The sequence below is a fragment of the Malus sylvestris genome, chromosome 11, assembly GCF_916048215.2.
Source record: "Malus sylvestris chromosome 11, drMalSylv7.2, whole genome shotgun sequence".
Taxonomy (NCBI): Eukaryota; Viridiplantae; Streptophyta; class Magnoliopsida; order Rosales; family Rosaceae; genus Malus; species Malus sylvestris.
This window is the reverse complement of record NC_062270.1, coordinates 11,130,953-11,148,956: the sequence shown is the minus strand read 5'-3', so window position 1 is coordinate 11,148,956 and position 18,004 is coordinate 11,130,953. Positions and strand designations below refer to the sequence as shown.

General features: G+C 37.2%; 5 non-coding genes across 5 annotated transcripts; all 5 read left to right on the top strand.

Annotated features, from left to right (window-relative positions):
* Positions 1-1,125: 1,125 nt before the first annotated feature.
* Positions 1,126-1,207, top strand: TRNAS-GCU (transfer RNA serine (anticodon GCU)). The gene has a single exon. It is a non-coding gene; the product is annotated as a tRNA-Ser (tRNA).
* A 1,118-nt stretch (positions 1,208-2,325) lies between these two features.
* On the top strand, positions 2,326-2,407 carry TRNAS-GCU (transfer RNA serine (anticodon GCU)). The gene has a single exon. It is a non-coding gene; the product is annotated as a tRNA-Ser (tRNA).
* Positions 2,408-3,533: 1,126 nt separating this feature from the next.
* On the top strand, positions 3,534-3,615 carry TRNAS-GCU (transfer RNA serine (anticodon GCU)). Its single transcript has one exon. It is a non-coding gene; the product is annotated as a tRNA-Ser (tRNA).
* Positions 3,616-4,740: 1,125 nt separating this feature from the next.
* On the top strand, positions 4,741-4,822 carry TRNAS-GCU (transfer RNA serine (anticodon GCU)). The gene has a single exon. It is a non-coding gene; the product is annotated as a tRNA-Ser (tRNA).
* Positions 4,823-7,279: 2,457 nt separating this feature from the next.
* Positions 7,280-7,361, top strand: TRNAS-GCU (transfer RNA serine (anticodon GCU)). Its single transcript has one exon. It is a non-coding gene; the product is annotated as a tRNA-Ser (tRNA).
* The last annotated feature ends 10,643 nt before the right edge of the window (positions 7,362-18,004 follow it).

Genomic DNA, 18,004 nt, shown 5'->3' with positions numbered 1-18,004 from the left:
ATTTATTTATTTATTTTTTTTAATTTTTTTCGGCCATGCTTATGGTGCTCCATCTGCAGGATCACGTAAACTGGAACAGTCAATATTTGTAGGGATTACGTTACATTCACAACGTGGCCATGCAAAGCTTTTTTAACATTGTCCAAAAAATTAACAAGAAACTAAAAGTAAAAAGAACCAAACGTCTCATGATAGGGTGATGACACAATGCTGCCGATGTAGAAAATCATGTTTTGCCATAAAAAGTATGTACACACATATTGTAAAACATATTGTGTACATATATATAGCACATTCATCAATATTAACCAGAAGTTATGGTACCATAAAACATTTCGTAAATTCTTCAAACCGAAAACATGGGTACATTCTTCCAATCCATGAAAAATAATAATAATGAATACTAGGTTTAATAACATTAATAAATTTCTTCGAATAACTAGACGTGAATACATTTTCAAATGAACGAGAAAAATGTACCCATATAAGTTTTAAAAAATAGATTAAAAAAAAGTGAACTGATTTTACATAAAATAAAAAAATGGGTATGTTTTACATTAAAAGAAATTGGTACATTTTACATATAACAATTGGTATCTTTAAAAAATTAAAAAATTACACAAATGGGTATTTTTAAGAGATAAAAAAATAGAAAATCGACTGGACTCGACGTCGTGGTAATGGCAACAACCATGGTCAATGTTTTATGGCGAGAATCAGCTGGATTCTGGAATAGCTGCTGACTAAGATTTAAGGGGTGGCCCAATTTTTAATTCATAATTTGTTTTTTAATCAATGAGGAAAAATTTGATTGTCATATCAGCAAAAAGGTGGGATCCATAGTTGACACATCATCGCTTAACGGTCAAATTAACAAATTAACTAATAGATATATGAAGTTGAAATGAAATAGTAAGTAAAGGTATCTGATTAAAATGTTTCAAAAATATTGTATGCGGTTCAAATTGACCACAAACTAAGGGAATAAAATGTAATTTACTCGAAAAATTAATAAGAAAAACCCATAAAACGTCAACCTCATATCTCAGGCGGCGATTTATTTTTAATTTTTGTTTAATTAAATAGTTATTTAAAAACAATGAGTAGCCTCCTACGTCATCAACAGTCGCTTTGGCCGAGTGGTTAAGGCGTGTGCTTGCTAAGTGCATGGGGATCCCCCGCGAGAGTTCGAACCTCTCAGGTGACGATTTATTTTTTATTTTTTTTTAATTTTTTTCGGCCATGCTTGTGGTGCTCTATCTGTAGGATCACGTAAACTAGAACAGTCAATAGTTGTAGGGATTACGTTACATTCACAACGTGGCCATGCAAAGCTTTTTTAACATTGTCCAAAAAATTAACAAGAAACTAAAAGTAAAAAGAACCAAACGTCTCATGATAGGATGATGACACAATGCTGCCGATGTAGAAAATCATGTTTTGCCATAAAAAGTATGTACACACATATTGTAAAACATATTGTGTACATATATATAGCACATTCATCAATATTAACCAGAAGCTATGGTACCATAAAACATTTCGTAAATTCTTCAAACCGAAAACATGGGTACATTCTTCAAATCCATGAAAAATAGTAATAATGAATACTAGGTTTAATAACATTAATAAATTTCTTCGAATAACTTGACGTGAATACATTTTCAAATGAACGAGAAAAATGTACCCATATAAGTTTTAAAAAATAGATTAAAAAAAAGTGAACTGATTTTACATAAAATAAAAAAATGGGTATGTTTTACATTAAAAGAAATTGGTACATTTTACATATAACAATCGGTATATTTAAAAAATTAAAAAATTACACAAATGAGTATTTTTAAGAGATTAAAAAATAGAAAATCGACTGGACTCGACGTCGTGGTAATGGCAACAACCATGGTCAATGTTTTATGGCGAGAATCAGCTGGATTCTAGAATAGCTGCTAACTAAGATTTAAGGGGTGGCCCAATTTTTAATTCATAATTTATTTTTTAATCAATGCGGAAAAATTTGACTGTCATATCAGCAAAAAGGTGGGATCCATAGTTGACACATCATCGCTTAACGGTCAAGTTAACTAATGGATATATGAAGTTGAAATGAAATAGTAAGTAAAGGTATCTGATTAAAATGTTTCAAAAATATTGTATGCGGTTGAAATTGACCACAAACCTGAGGGAATAAAATGTAATTTACTCGAAAAATTAATAAGAAAAACCCATAAAACGTCAACCTCATATCTCAGGCGGCGATTTATTTTTAATTTTTGTTTAATTAAATAGTTATTTAAAAACGATGAGTAGCCTTCTACGTCATCAACAGTCGCTTTGGCCGAGTGGTTAAGGCGTGTGCTTGCTAAGTGCATGGGGATCCCCCGCGAGAGTTCGAACCTCTCAGGCGACGATTTATTTTTTATTTTTTTTTAATTTTTTTCAGCCATGCTTGTGGTGCTCTATCTGCAGGATCACGTAAACTGGAACAGTCAATATTTGTAGGGATTACGTTACATTCACAACGTGGCCATGCAAAGTTTTTTTAACATTGTCCAAAAAATTAACAAGAAACTAAAAGTAAAAAGAACCAAACGTCTCATGATAGGATGATGACACAATGCTGCCGATGTAGAAAATCATGTTTTGCCATAAAAAGTATGTACACACATATTGTAAAACATATTGTGTACATATATATAGCACATTCATCAATATTAACCAAAAGTTATGGTACCATAAAACATTTCGTAAATTCTTCAAACCGAAAACATGGGTACATTGTTCAAATCCATGAAAAATAATAATAATGAATACTAGGTTTAATAACATTAATAAATTTCTTCGAATAACTTGACGTGAATACATTTTCAAATGAACGAGAAAAATGTACCCATATAAGTTTTAAAAAATAGATTAAAAAAAAGTGAACTGATTTTACATAAAATAAAAAAATGGGTATGTTTTACATTAAAAGAAATTGGTACATTTTACATATAACAATCGGTATATTTAAAAAATTAAAAAATTACACAAATGAGTATTTTTAAGAGATTAAAAAATAGAAAATCGACTGGACTCGACGTCGTGGTAATGGCAACAACCATGGTCAATGTTTTATGGCGAGAATCAGCTGGATTCTAGAATAGCTGCTAACTAAGATTTAAGGGGTGGCCCAATTTTTAATTCATAATTTATTTTTTAATCAATGCGGAAAAATTTGACTGTCATATCAGCAAAAAGGTGGGATCCATAGTTGACACATCATCGCTTAACGGTCAAGTTAACAAATTAACTAATGGATATATGAAGTTGAAATGAAATAGTAAGTAAAGGTATCTGATTAAAATGTTTCAAAAATATTGTATGCGGTTGAAATTGACCACAAACCTGGGGGAATAAAATGTAATTTACTCGAAAAATTAATAAGAAAAACCCATAAAACGTCAACCTCATATCTCAGGCGGCGATTTATTTTTAATTTTTGTTTAATTAAATAGTTATTTAAAAACGATGAGTAGCCTTCTACGTCATCAACAGTCGCTTTGGCCGAGTGGTTAAGGCGTGTGCTTGCTAAGTGCATGGGGATCCCCCGCGAGAGTTCGAACCTCTCAGGCGACGATTTATTTTTTATTTTTTTTTAATTTTTTTCAGCCATGCTTGTGGTGCTCTATCTGCAGGATCACGTAAACTGGAACAGTCAATATTTGTAGGGATTACGTTACATTCACAACGTGGCCATGCAAAGTTTTTTTAACATTGTCCAAAAAATTAACAAGAAACTAAAAGTAAAAAGAACCAAACGTCTCATGATAGGATGATGACACAATGCTGCCGATGTAGAAAATCATGTTTTGCCATAAAAAGTATGTACACACATATTGTAAAACATATTGTGTACATATATATAGCACATTCATCAATATTAACCAAAAGTTATGGTACCATAAAACATTTCGTAAATTCTTCAAACCGAAAACATGGGTACATTGTTCAAATCCATGAAAAATAATAATAATGAATACTAGGTTTAATAACATTAATAAATTTCTTCGAATAACTTGACGTGAATACATTTTCAAATGAACGAGAAAAATGTACCCATATAAGTTTTAAAAAATAGATTAAAAAAAAGTGAACTGATTTTACATAAAATAAAAAAATGGGTATGTTTTACATTAAAAGAAATTGGTACATTTTACATATAACAATTGGTATATTTAAAAAATTAAAAAATTACACAAATGGGTATTTTTAAGAGATTAAAAAATAGAAAATCGACTGGACTCGACGTCGTGGTAATGGCAACAACCATGATCAATGTTTTATGGCGAGAATCAGCTGGATTCTAGAATAGCTGCTAACTAAGATTTAAGGGGTGGCCCAATTTTTAATTCATAATTTATTTTTTAATCAATGCGGAAAAATTTGACTGTCATATCAGCAAAAAGGTGGGATCCATAGTTGACACATCATCGCTTAACGGTCAAGTTAACAAATTAACTAATGGATATATGAAGTTGAAATGAAATAGTAAGTAAAGGTATCTGATTAAAATGTTTCAAAAATATTATATGCGGTTGAAATTGACCACAAACTGAGGGAATAAAATGTAATTTACTCGAAAAATTAATAAGAAAAACCCATAAAACGTCAACCTCATATCTCAGGCGACGATTTATTTTTAATTTTTGTTTAATTAAATAGTTATTTAAAAACGATGAGTAACCTCCTACGTCATCAACAGTCGCTTTGGCCGAGTGGTTAAGGCGTGTGCTTGCTAAGTACATGGGGATCCCCCGCGAGAGTTCGAACCTCTCAGGTGACGATTTATTTTTTATTTCTTTTTAGTTTTTTTCGGCCATGCTTGTGGTGCTCTATCTGCAGGATCACGTAAACTGGAACAGTCAATATTTGTAGGGATTACGTTACATTCACAACGTGGCCATGCAAAGCTTTTTTAACATTGTCCAAAAAATTAACAAGAAACTAAAACTAAAAAGAACCAAACGTCTAATGATAGGATGATGACACAATGCTTCTGATGTAGAAAATCATGTTTTGCCATAAAAAGTATGTACACACATATTGTAAAACATATTGTGTACATATATATAGAACATTCATCAATATTAACCAAAAGTTATGGTACCATAAAACATTTCGTAAATTCTTCAAACCGAAAACATGGGTACATTGTTCAAATCCATGAAAAATAATAATAATGAATACTAGGTTTCATAACATTAATAAATTTCTTCGAATAACTTGACGTGAATACATTTTCAAATGAACGAGAAAAATGTACCCATATAAGTTTTAAAAAATAGATTAAAAAAAAGGTCAACTGATTTTACATAAAAAAAAAAAAGGTATGTTGTACATTAAAAGAAAATGGTACATTTTACATATAACAATTGGTATATTGAAAAAATTGAAAAATTATACAAATGGGTATTTTTAAGAGATTAAAAAATAGAAAATCGACTGGACTCGACGTCGTGGTAATGGCAACAGCCATGGTCAGTGTTTTCCGGTGAGAATCAGCTGGATTCTGGAATAGCTGCGGACTAAGATTTAAGGGGTGGACCAATTTTTTATTTATAATTTATTTTTTAATCCATGCAGAAAAATTTGACTGTCATATCAGCAAAAAGGTGGGATCCATAGTTGACACATCATCGCTTAACGGTCAAATTAACAAATTAACTCATGGGTATATGAAGTTGAAATGAAATAGTAAGTAAAGGTATATGATTAAAATGTTTCAAAAATATTGTATGCGGTTGCAATTGACCACAAAACTGAGGGAATAAAATGTAATTTACTCGAAAAATTAACAAGAGAAACCCATAAAACGTCAACCTCATATCTCAGGCATCGATTTATTTTTCAATTTTTGTTTAATTAAATAGTTAATTAAAAATGATGAGTTGCCACCTACGTCATCAACAGTCGCTTTGGCCGAGTGGTAAAGGCGTGTGCTTGCTACGTGCATGGGGATCCCCCGCGAGAGTTCGAACCTCTTAGGTCATGATTTATTTTTTTTTTTTTTTTAATTTTTTTCGGCCATGCTTGTGGTGCTCTATCTGCAGGATCACGTAAACTAGAACAGTCAATATTTGTATGGATTACGTTACATTCACAACGTGACGATGCAAAGCTTTTTTAACATTGTCCAAAAACTTAACAAGAAACTAAATGTAAAAAGAACCAAACGACTCATGATAGAATGATGACACAATGCTGCCGATGTAGAAAATCATGTTTTGCCATAAAAAGTATGTAAACACATATTGTAAAACATATTGTGTACATATATATAGCACATTCATCAATATTAACCAAAAGAGGATGATGACACAATGCCGCCGATGTAAAAAATCATGTTTTGCCATAAAAAGTATGTACACACATATTGTAAAACATATTGTGTACATATATATAGCACATTCATCATTATTAACCAAAAGTTATGGTACCATAAAACATTTGGTAAATTCTTCAAACCGAAAACATGGGTACATTCTTCAAATCCATGAAAAATAATAATAATGAATACTAGGTTTGATGACATTAATAAATTTCTTCGAATAACTTGACGTGAATACATTTTCAAATCAACGAGAAAAATTTTACCCATATAAGTTTTAAAAAATGGATTAAAAAAAAGGTGAACTGATTTTACATTAAAAAAAAAAAGGTATGTTTTACATTAAAAGAAATTGGTACATTTTTACATATAACAATTGATATATTTAAAAAATTGAAAAATTATACAGATGGGTATTTTTAAGAGATTGAAAAATAGAAAATCGACTGGACTCAACGTCGTGGTAATGGCAACAGCCATGGTCAGTGTTTTCTGGTGAGAATCAACTGGCTTCTGGAATAGCTGCGGACTAAGATTTAAGGGGTGGCCCAATTTTTTATTTATAATTTATTTTTTAATCAATGCAGAAAATTTTGACTGTCATATCAGCAAAAAGGTGGGATCCATAGTTGACACATCATCGCCTAACGGTCAAATTAACAAATTAACTAATGGATATATGAAGTTGAAATGAAATAGTAAGTAAAAGTATCTGATTAAAATGTTTCAAAAATATTGTGGGCGGTTGCAATTGACCACAAAACTGAGGGAATAAAATGTAATTTACTCAAAAAATTAACAAGAGAAACCCATAAAACGTCAACCTCATATGTTAGGCACCGATTTATTTTTAATTTTTGTGTAATTAAATAGTTAATTAAAAATGATGAGTACCCACCTACGTCATCAACAGTCGCTTTGGCCGAGTGGTTAAGGCGTGTGCTTGCTAAGTGCATGGGGATCCCCCGCGAAAGTTCGAACCTCTCAGGCGACGATTTTTTTTTTTTTTTTAATTTTTTTTCGACCATGCTTGTGGAGCTGCATTTGCAGGATCACATAAACTGGAACAGTCAATATTTGTAGGGATTACGTTACATTCACAACGTGGCCATGCAAATCTTTTTTAACATTGTCCAAAAACTTGACAAGAAACTAAAAGTGAAAAGAACCAAACGTCTCATGATAGGATGATGAGACAATGCTGCCGATGTAGAAAATCATGTTTTGCCATAAAAAGTATGTACACACATATTGTAAAACATATTGTGTACATATATATAGCACATTCATCAATATTGACCAAAAGTTATGGTACCATAATGTTGGAAATGTGCCCTAAAGCCAATCATGTGATGATACTTTACGGACATTTCACATGTTAAACTAATCTAGTTTTACATATAAAGGGCATACATTATTGTTTGAGCCGTCTCATATAAATGTTATATGCTTAAACGATAAAGTCCAAGGAATATGTGATTGGGAGAATGTAATCTAATGAAGTTAGATTCATGAGACCATTCTTTCGTAAGACACATCCTAAATGTTCCTGATCATAGGATTGTCAATTGGGCATTGACAGTCCGTAAAGATCGGTACGTACTATGTCTTCTCTCAGGGAGAGTGATTAGTCTCGAGTCATTGGTGTGTGTGACATCAAGACAAGTACGTAGGTGCTCAATAGAGAATGAGTACACTGAACGTGATCAACGAAGAGTTCTCATATTCCATGTCACATAAGAACTCATGGTTGGGATAATGCAAAGTAGTCATTTGACCTGAGGCATCACAGTTGTCTTGTGGTTAAGTCCTTGATCTTTGATTATGTCAAAGTCACCCCCTCGGGGTGTCCACAGCATCGTTGGGGTTAAGCCACTTAGCTATGGAGACAAGTGAATGCACAACAAGGGATCTCTAACCTTCAAACAGTTGAGGGAGAATACTCTATGATATGATTTGGAATCTCTGGCCAGAGTATGAATGAGATTAGGGAATGCGTTCCAAATCACATTCAAGGAAATCATATAAGCAAACGATTTACATTGGATAGTAGACATGAGTAAATAAACTATCATACCAAACAATGTGGTCAAGAGTATTAGATTAGAGAAAGACCGTATTGCATTTGTAATCCCGAACTGAATAGGTTCTCTATCCTCTTCTGATTAGCTTGGGTAACCATGATATGCTGCTAGGTGTCACTCATGGTTTGTGGAAGCCCTAAACGTGTGTAATCACTAAAGGGAGAATTGAAAATAGTTTCAATTCACAATCGATGTAAAATGGTTTTAATCGCCCACTACCTCGCTAAAAGGAACCTAATGGATCGCACACCATAAAAGGTAGAGATTGGAGATTAAACGGAAATGAGTAAGAATGATTAAATGGTTTAATCATTTATTTATGGCAAGGATTAATTAATATGTTAATTAATCAAACGAATAAGTTCGTTAAAGACTTCGGGATAGTTTTGGACCTTAAGGCCCAATGGGCTTCGAACGTCAAGCCCATTAACTTAAGTTGTATGACAATTTAATCAATAAAGATTCATTAAGGCCCAAAAGCCCAAATCTCTCTATATGGCCGGCCATGAAGATGAATTAGGGTTTTTTGGTTGTTTAGGTCACTTAAAGAAGTGACTATATAAATGACTTTATAGCCAAATATTCATTAAGTGATTAAGGGTTTATTTTGGGGGAAAATTGGTGAGAATTGTCTCTCCATTTTCTCTCTAAAGAGGCCAACACCTTGGAGGGTACATCTAGCAATCCTACTACTCCAAGGTCACTCATTTCTTCTACAATCAAACCTTGGTGAAGAGACTTAGAGGTTCCCTATTTTGGGAACTTGGAGAAACCTATTTTTCCATCCAAATCCATGGATCTAAGAAGCAAGGAATGAAGGCCCTATCTCTTTGGGTGATTAGCCTTTGCTTATGCAAAGAGGAATCTACAAAGGTAATAATTTCAACTCACTTTGTTTTGAGTTGATTAATGGTTCACCAATCTACTAGGCTTTGAATTTCATGGTAATGTTTTGTTTTTGAGTGCATGCAAGCATGATTCCGCCTTTAATTGTTAATTGCATGCTATATGATGTTGCTCAAATGAACATGTTTTTCAAAATAAATCCTTCACATAAAACATTTGGTAAATTCTTCAAACCGAAAACATAGGTACATTCTTCAAATCCATGAAAAATAACAATAATGAATACTAGGTTTAATAACATTAATAAATTTCTTTGAATAACTTGACGTGAATACATTTTCAAATGAACGAGAAAAATGTAACCATATAAGTTTTAAAAAATAGATTAAAAAAAAGGTGAACTGATTTTATATATAAAAAAAAAAAGGTATGTTTTACATTAAAAGAAATTGGTACATTTTACATATAGCAATTGGTATATTTAAAAAATTGAAAAATTATACAAATGGGTATTTTTAAGAGATTAAAAAATAGAAAATCGACTGGACTCGACGTCGTGGTAATGGCAATAGCCATGGTCAGTGTTTTCTGGCGGGAATCAGCTGGATTTCGGAATAGCTGCGGACTAAGATTTAAGGGTTGGCCCAATTTTTTATTTATAATTTACTTTTTAATCAATGCGGAAAAATTTGACTATCATATTGTGAACACGAATTTTTCCTTAAACGAAAGAGACAAGAACACGTGCACAAAATTATATTTGTATTTGATGATTTTGGGTTTACAATCTCTCTCAAATTTGATCCACTGATTCGATCTCCGTAAGGTGTTGAATGTGGATGTGCGATTGATCCAAGGGCCGTTGAGGCTTGATCTTGGATGAACGGTTGAAAGTTTCTTCAAGGGTCGTGGGCTTGATCTTTTAAGGTGGATTTGAGCGGATCTTCAAGGAGCCGTTAGGGCTTGATCTTGAGGATGAGTGTTTCTTCAAGGGCCCTTGAGGCTTGATCTTGAAGAACGGTTGGATGTATGGCTTTGTCGACGTTTGTTGATCCAAAGGGCCGTTGGGGCTTGATCTTAGGATGAATGAATGATGAACGATGAACAATTTCTTCAAGGGTCGTCGGGGCTTGATCTTGAATTGGTGGATTGTTGATCCAAGGGCCGTCGGGGCTTGATCTTGGATGAGGATTTGACAAAGAACGAAGAGGGCTTTCTTGATTCTTCGGGATTTGCTTGAGAGCTTTAGAGTTTCAAAGCTTCAAGGATTTTGGATATGTGGGGAGTATTCTCTTCCATTTTGGGAGTAGAGAAATGTATTTGTGAATTTTAGGATCCTCTGATTCGATCTCTGTAAGGTGTTGAATGTGGATGTGCGATTGATCCAAGGGCCGTTGAGGCTTGATCTTGGATGAACGGTTGAAAGTTTCTTCAAGGGTCGTGGGCTTGATCTTTGAAGGTGGATTTGAGCGGATCTTCAAGGAGCTGTTGGGGCTTGATCTTGAGGATGAGTGTTTCTTCGAGGGCTGTTGAGGCTTGATCTTGAGGATGAGTGTTTCTTCAAGGGTCGTTGAGGCTTGATCTTAAAGAACGGTGATGAACGGATCTTCAAGGGCTTTTGGGCTTGATCTTGAAGAACGGTTGGATGTATGGCTTTGTCGACGTTTGTTGATCCAAAGGGCTGTTGGGGCTTGATCTTAGGATGAATGGATGATGAACGATGAACAATTTCTTCAAGGGTCGTCGGGGCTTGATCTTGAATTGGTGGATTGTTGATCCAAGGGCCGTCGGGGCTTGATCTTGGATGAGGATTTGATGAAGAACGAAGAGGGCTTTCTTGATTCTTCAGGATTTGCTTGAGAGCTTTAGAGTTTCAAAGCTTCAAGGATTTTGGATATGTGGTTTTTGGTTCCCCTAAATGAATGAAATTGGCTTCTATTTATAGAATTTTCCAAGGCCTAATTTTGAATATAATATTCCAGATGAAATAAGTCATTTCTGCCAGGTGTTGACACGTGTCCTGTTTGATGACTTTTCCAACTTATTTCAATTTTTTGTTTAGACACACGCTACGTGTAAAATTTATGTAATACATGAACGTTGAAACTTTGATTTATCGATCAACATTTATTTACCGAAATTTCGATGTCTACAAATGCCTCCACTTCAAGGCGCGTCATATACATGTGCTTGTCACGTGTAGGAGATGCGTTTTGAAGTCCCTTAATGTAGATGTCGATCCAAGGGCCGTCGAGGCTTGATCTTGAATTGGGCTGGAGATTTCTTCAAGGGCCGTTGAGGCTTGATCTTGAATTAGGCTTGAGATTTCTTCAAGGGCCGTTGAGGCTTGATCTTGAATTGGGCTGAAAATTTCTTCAAGGGTTGTTGAGGCTTGATCTTGAATTGGGCTTGAGATTTCTTCAAGGGCCGTTGAGGCTTGATCTTGAAGGTTGAAATTGGACCACAAGGAGCTTCATGTGGTAGATGATATTTGGCTTTGGTAGTGGATGAATTAGCACGTATTTGTTTTTGCGCTTGTTGACTTACCACAACTTTGATCTTGAACTAGGTTTGATTCAAGGGTGGTGGACACTTGATCTTGAATCGGACTTGTGATTTCCTCAAGGGCCTTCGAGGCTTGATCTTGAATTTGGCTGGAAGCTTCTTCAAGGGCCGTTGAGGCTTGATTCTTGAAGGTTGACTCGAACACATGGCAAGCAGGCACGAGGTGAAGGTGTTGGTCTGTTTCTTTCTTCAATCTTTCCGAGTGCCGACCGATTGCTTTCTTTCTACTTGTCCTGCAGGCAAGAGCAAGGGTAAAGGAAAAGCATGCCATGAGATATCTTTGCTTTCGACTCTGATGATATGAGGTACTTTTGCTTTTGAAGAAGTTGCGGGTGAATCAGCACGTGCTTTGTTGTGCTTGTCTCCACATGCTTCAATGTATCATTTTCCTTTGCCTTATCTATTCTTCTGGCAGAATGTGGCATCTTTTCGAGTTCCTCAGCTCAGACTCCTTCTGCTGAGTTGACTGTGCAGGCTGCATTCTTCTCTGCTTGTTTTTTCAGGCAAATGTGGTATCTTCTCTGGAAACATAAGATGTTGAGATAATGGGTACTTCGAGAGTAGTGCTAGGTAAGCAATCAGGGAAAGGTTCTAAGCAGTCGGTTCCTGACTGGGAGTTTGACACCAAGTGCTGGCTGATTGCTTTTTTCCTCCTTGTCCAGCAGGTAAGAACAAGGACAAAGAAAATGACAGGGAGAAAGCATGATATGAAATACTCTTGCTTTCGAATAAGTGGTGGCGATTTGACAGCGTTGCATATCGAGGCTTTGCTCTTCGGTGATGGTGCTGTCGATATGTTGTTGAAGCTTCTCGAGCTCTTGGATTCAACTCAGACCCCTTCTTCTTACTAATTCTTCAACTCGGACTCCTTCTGCTGAGTTGATTGTGCATGCCGCATTTCCTTATTTGTTCTCCAGGCAGATGTGGCAGCTTCTTGAGTTCCTCAGCTCGGACTCCTTCTGCTGAGTTGGCTGTGCAGGCTGCATTCTTCTCTACTTGTTTCTTTTGCATGTTGTCTCCACATGCTGCAATGTATCATTTCCACTTGCTTTATCTGTTCTCCAGGAAGATATGGCAGCTTCTTTGGAAGTACAGCAACAGTGGAAGACGAGTACTCGAGAGCAGTGCTAGGTAGGCAATCAGGGAAGGGTTTCAAGCAGTCGGTTCCTTACCCGAGTTTGAGTGGAGGTTCCGGCATATTGCTTTCTTTATCCTTGTGTTTGAAGGTAAGAACAAGGACAAAGGAAAGGACAGGGAGAACGCATGATATGAGATACTCTTGCTTTCTACCCTGGTGATATGAGATACTTTTGCTTTGGTATCATTTGTTTGCAGAGGTACCCCAAGGAATAAGAAACACTGAATGACTAGAAAGGCTTCGTTGGGAAGGCATTCTCGGAGATGAAGAAAGGTTTCGTATGTCTGCCATGTTATGGAGGGTGAAGGTGGACAATTATAGGAAGTTCTTTAATACCTGTAGAGGTACTTTTCTTTCACTCGTGTCGGCAACCATTGAGTGGTTGATCAGTATGGCTTCACGTGTTTTCTTCTTCATCAAAAATCTTCGACAAATTGTCCGTAATTTCCGCCAAGCTGAATGTGCATCTGACAGGTGTTGACGAGGCTGAAAAAGACTGGCGCCTCTTCGATATCTGGGATCGGCGCTTCGACAAATTGCCCATGATTTCCGAAAAGCTGAGTTTGCGTGTGACGGGTGCTGACGCGTCTGGAAAAGCAAGATGCCTTTCCGATTTCTGAGCTTGCCTCTTCAATTTTTTAATTGGCCTTTTCGAATTCTGAGCTCGCCTCTTCGATCTCTGAAATCCCGTCGAGTGCTGATTTTTATAGAGGCACGCAGTACGTTCAAAGCACACTTGAATTTCTGCTTGTAGAAACTCCCTTCTTGCATTTCTACGATCTTGACTTGTCCGACCTCTTCTTTCTTTAACATCTCTGAAAATGTTTGGCCCCTCCGACCGTCATTTTGACTTGAACCTTGGTGAAGAGGCAGCCATGCCTTCTCCAAACAACATATGGCGTCCATCTTTCATATCCCCTACTGGTCCTCTTACCGTTGGGGATTCGATGATGAAGAATGATATGACCGCTGCGGTGGTGGCCTGGAACCTTGTCACTCCCAGAGATAACAGACTACTTTCCAAACGGTCTGATGAGTTGGCTGTTAAGGATTCTCTGGCTCTTAGTGTGCAGTGTGCAGGTTCTGTGTCTAATATGGCCCAACGCCTATTTGCTCGAACCCGTCAAGTTGAATCATTGGCGGCTAAAGTGATGAGTCTCAAACAGGAGATTAGAGGGCTCAAGCATGAGAATAAACAGTTGCACAAGCTCGCACATAACTATGCTACAAACATGAAGAGGAAGATTGACCAGATGCAGGAATCTGATGGTCAGATTTTACTTGATCATCAGAGGTTTGTGGGTTTGTTCCAACAGCATTTGCCTTCGTCTTCTGAGGCTGTATCGCGTAATGAAGCTCCACATGATCAACCTCCGGCTCCTCTTCTTCCTGGAGTTCTGCCGAGTGGTGTGGCTTCAAACAGTCAACCTCCGGCGCCTCTTCTTCCTGGAGCTCCGCCGAGTGGTGAGGCGCCACCTGATCATCCTTGAAAATCCCCTCTTGTAAATTTGATTTGATTTTTTCAATGCATTTGTGTTTTTTTTTTTGCTATATACATACATACATACATATATATATATATATATATATATATATATATATTTTTTTTTTTTTATATCGTCGAACGATACCTGATGCACCATCCCTCCCTCTTATATATATATATATATATATATATATATATATATATATATATATATATATATGTATTAATTCTTATGGTGCGTGGAGCACCTAAAAAAACTTTTATTATTTATTATTATTTTTTAAGATGGTGCCTGATGCACCATTCCAATTGGCCTTATATATATAGTGCCTGATGCACCATTCTATTTGCCCTTATATATTTTTTTATTATTATTTTTTATCCTTATGGTGCGTGAAGCACCAAAAGACCTTTCACTTTTTTTTTATTATTATTATTTTAAGATGGTGCTATGCACCAAAGACCTCATACATATTTTTTTTTCTATGGTGCCGTGCACTATTATACTTTTATAATTTTTTTTATTCTTTTTTTTATTCCTGCGAACTCAGGAGCATGAATGCTTGCCTTTTGTGGCTTTATAAAAGGTTTACTGCCTTCTCCTATTTCATCGCATTGCAGCGGAGCCATAACTTTCAACCAGACCGACAGTAGAGAGGAAGAAGAAGATGCATTGAACCAGGTTGCTCAGGTTCTGCTGTCCTTGCTGCACTATCTGCCATCTTTGCTGCACTGTCTGTTGCAATCCTTGCTGCATTGCAGTCGCTACACTGTCTATTACCGCTTGGAGCTTGTTACAGTGCGTCACTTTTACCTTGTGGGGTTGTGCAAAAGACTGCAGCGAGTTTATGTTGTGTAGTGCCTTTTGGTCATAACTTTCCTTGGTGGTGATGTTGCTGTGAGTCTTGGTGCTTGGAGCTTGTCATAGTGCGTCACTTTTACCGTATGGGGTTGTGCAAAAGACTGCAGCGATGCTGTGTAGTGCCTTTGATCACAGTTTTCTCTCGGTGGTGCCTTTACCGTGTGGTGCTGTGATAGAGACTGCAGTGGGGATTTGCTGTGTAGTACCTTTGATCACAGTTTTCCCTCGGTGGTGCCTTTGCCATGCACATTAACCTTGTCGCTTGCCGTTGCTGCTTGGAGTTGATGGGTAGAAGGGGAGAGCTGCAGAGATGGCGGAGTTGCTAGAGCTTGAGGCAGAATGTAAGACGTCGAGCTTCATGACCGGCTAGTCGTTTGACGGCGGTTATTTGAAGTTCTTTGTCGATTTTGATCATGGTGGCCAGAATACATTGTCGTTGCTGCTTGCCACTGCATTTTTTGCTGCCTTGCACCACCGCCATTACACAGCCACTGCATTTTTTGCTGCCTTGCACCGCCACCATTACATAGCCACTGCATTTTTTGCTGCTTTGCACCGCCACTGTACAACCATTGCACTACCACTGCATTCTTGTTGCCTTGCACCGCCGCCATTGCACAACCACTACATTTTTTGCTGCCTTGCAGAGGAAAAGACGGACGAGATCGTGATGTGCCATGCAGATGAGCTTGGAGTGGAGGAGTTGCAGCGGAAGACGAGGAGCAACGCTGGGCGAGGAGGGGAGCTTTACGCAGTATCTAACTCCCAAAGTTGCATCTTCTTCATCGTCAAGTGAAGTTGCAGCTGCAGTGAAAGAGACAGAGCCTTTGGTGGCACCATCACCGTCAAAATCTTCAGAAGTGACGGCGTTGATGGGGACGAGGTTTTGAAACCGAAAGAACGCACGGCGAGGAGCGAGGCTCAAGGCTGGCGTCGAGATTATGCTTCCTCATGCGGATGATACTGATGAACTGGACCTTGTGGCGCAGCTCTTCACTGGTGAGAACTTGCAGAAAAGGTGGTATCTGATGAGCTCGAGCGTTGAGACCTGATCAATCATGGTATTCCTCTCGAGCTGGAGATCGGAGCCGATGTCTCAACGTTAGGCTTGTCACAGATGACCTCTCAAAACTTGGAGCTGATCTGATTGCCGCATTATTCTTCCTGGATGTGAAGGATCTTTCTTATTGCCGCGACGGACGTGTAGAAAATGAAGTGAGATCTGCTGCTGCACTTACAAGGATTTTTGGAGGAACATCGAGAGGGCAAACAAGGGCCTCTTTCTCTTATTGCTCTGCACCCTTGGATTCTGGAGGATTTAAGATGCCCACCTCACTCTGACCTTTGATTGGGCCAAAACTAGTGTGGGCCGTGTCCTGAACCTTGGAGAAGTAGTCTTTGACTTGCTGACAGATTGGGCTCTAGGAGCTGCTTGTAGAATTTTGGCTAAAGGGGTTGCTTCTTGTGGCCACTTATATAAATATAAATATATATATTTTTTAATACATAAAACATATGTATTTTTTCTTTTCTTTTCTTTTTTTTTTTGTAAATACATAAAACATGTATCTCTTTTTCTTTTTTTTTTCTTCTTCTTTTTTTTTTTTTTTTGTACAAAGAAATTGTAATAGCATCAAACTTTTAATAAAATCTTTATTCCTTATTTTGGTTTGACTGAACTCAAATTTTGAATATTCGAGCTGCCTACGTACCCCTCAAAAGAAGAGATCAAGTCGTAACGTAGTTCAAATACATATATATATATATATATATATATATATTTGGTATTTTCTTTTGGTTCCGTTTTGCAATTTCAACTCGTGCAAGCAATGAGCTATTGGTGTCACCTTTTATGCTCGTGCAGACCAGGAGCATCGATGTTGCCTTTTATGCTCGTGGAAACCAGGAGCATTGGTGTTGCCTTTTATGCTCGTGCAGACCAGGAGCGTTGTGCCATGCAGTTTAGGCTCGTGCAAGCAAGGAGCGTTTGTTATGTCGCCTTTTAGGCTCTTGCGGACTAAGAGCGTTGGTGTTGCCTTTTATGCTCGTGCAGACCAGGAGCGTTGGTGTTGCCTTTTATGCTCGTGCAGACCAGGATCGTTGGTGTTCTGCAATTTAGGCTCTTGTGGACAAGGAGCTTTGTGAACTTGTTAAACGATCCTGGAGAGGCATTCCTTGCAATTTTCATAATAAGGAGTCTTGACCTAGTGATTGAAGAAGTCTTCAGGAAAGAAATCGCGCATCGTGATGGGGATGGACAATCTGTGTGTCAAAATTTCATCATCTTCAACACGTTCACGTTGCTTTGAAGGTTGACAAGAGCTGCTTTGCCCCCTTTCCGATTGGCGGACTTGTGGAGGAGACGTATGCTTCTTGTGCAATTTCTTAGGAGTGACTTGAGTCCATCCTTCAACTTTGCTTGTCTTGGAGAATGCCCCCGACAGTTGAGGTAAAAACTTTGAGTCGGAAGAGCCAGAAGTGATAGTGGTATAGTTTGACTTCACCACATCGTCAAGATCTAACTTAATGATTCCTTTCTGAGCCAGCTTCATGATGAGATCTTTCAGCACGAAGCGCTTTCTGTCGGATGACTGATGAAGCGGTGGAATTTATAGTATCTTGGACTGTCGGTACAATTCATCTCTTCCAGCCGTCT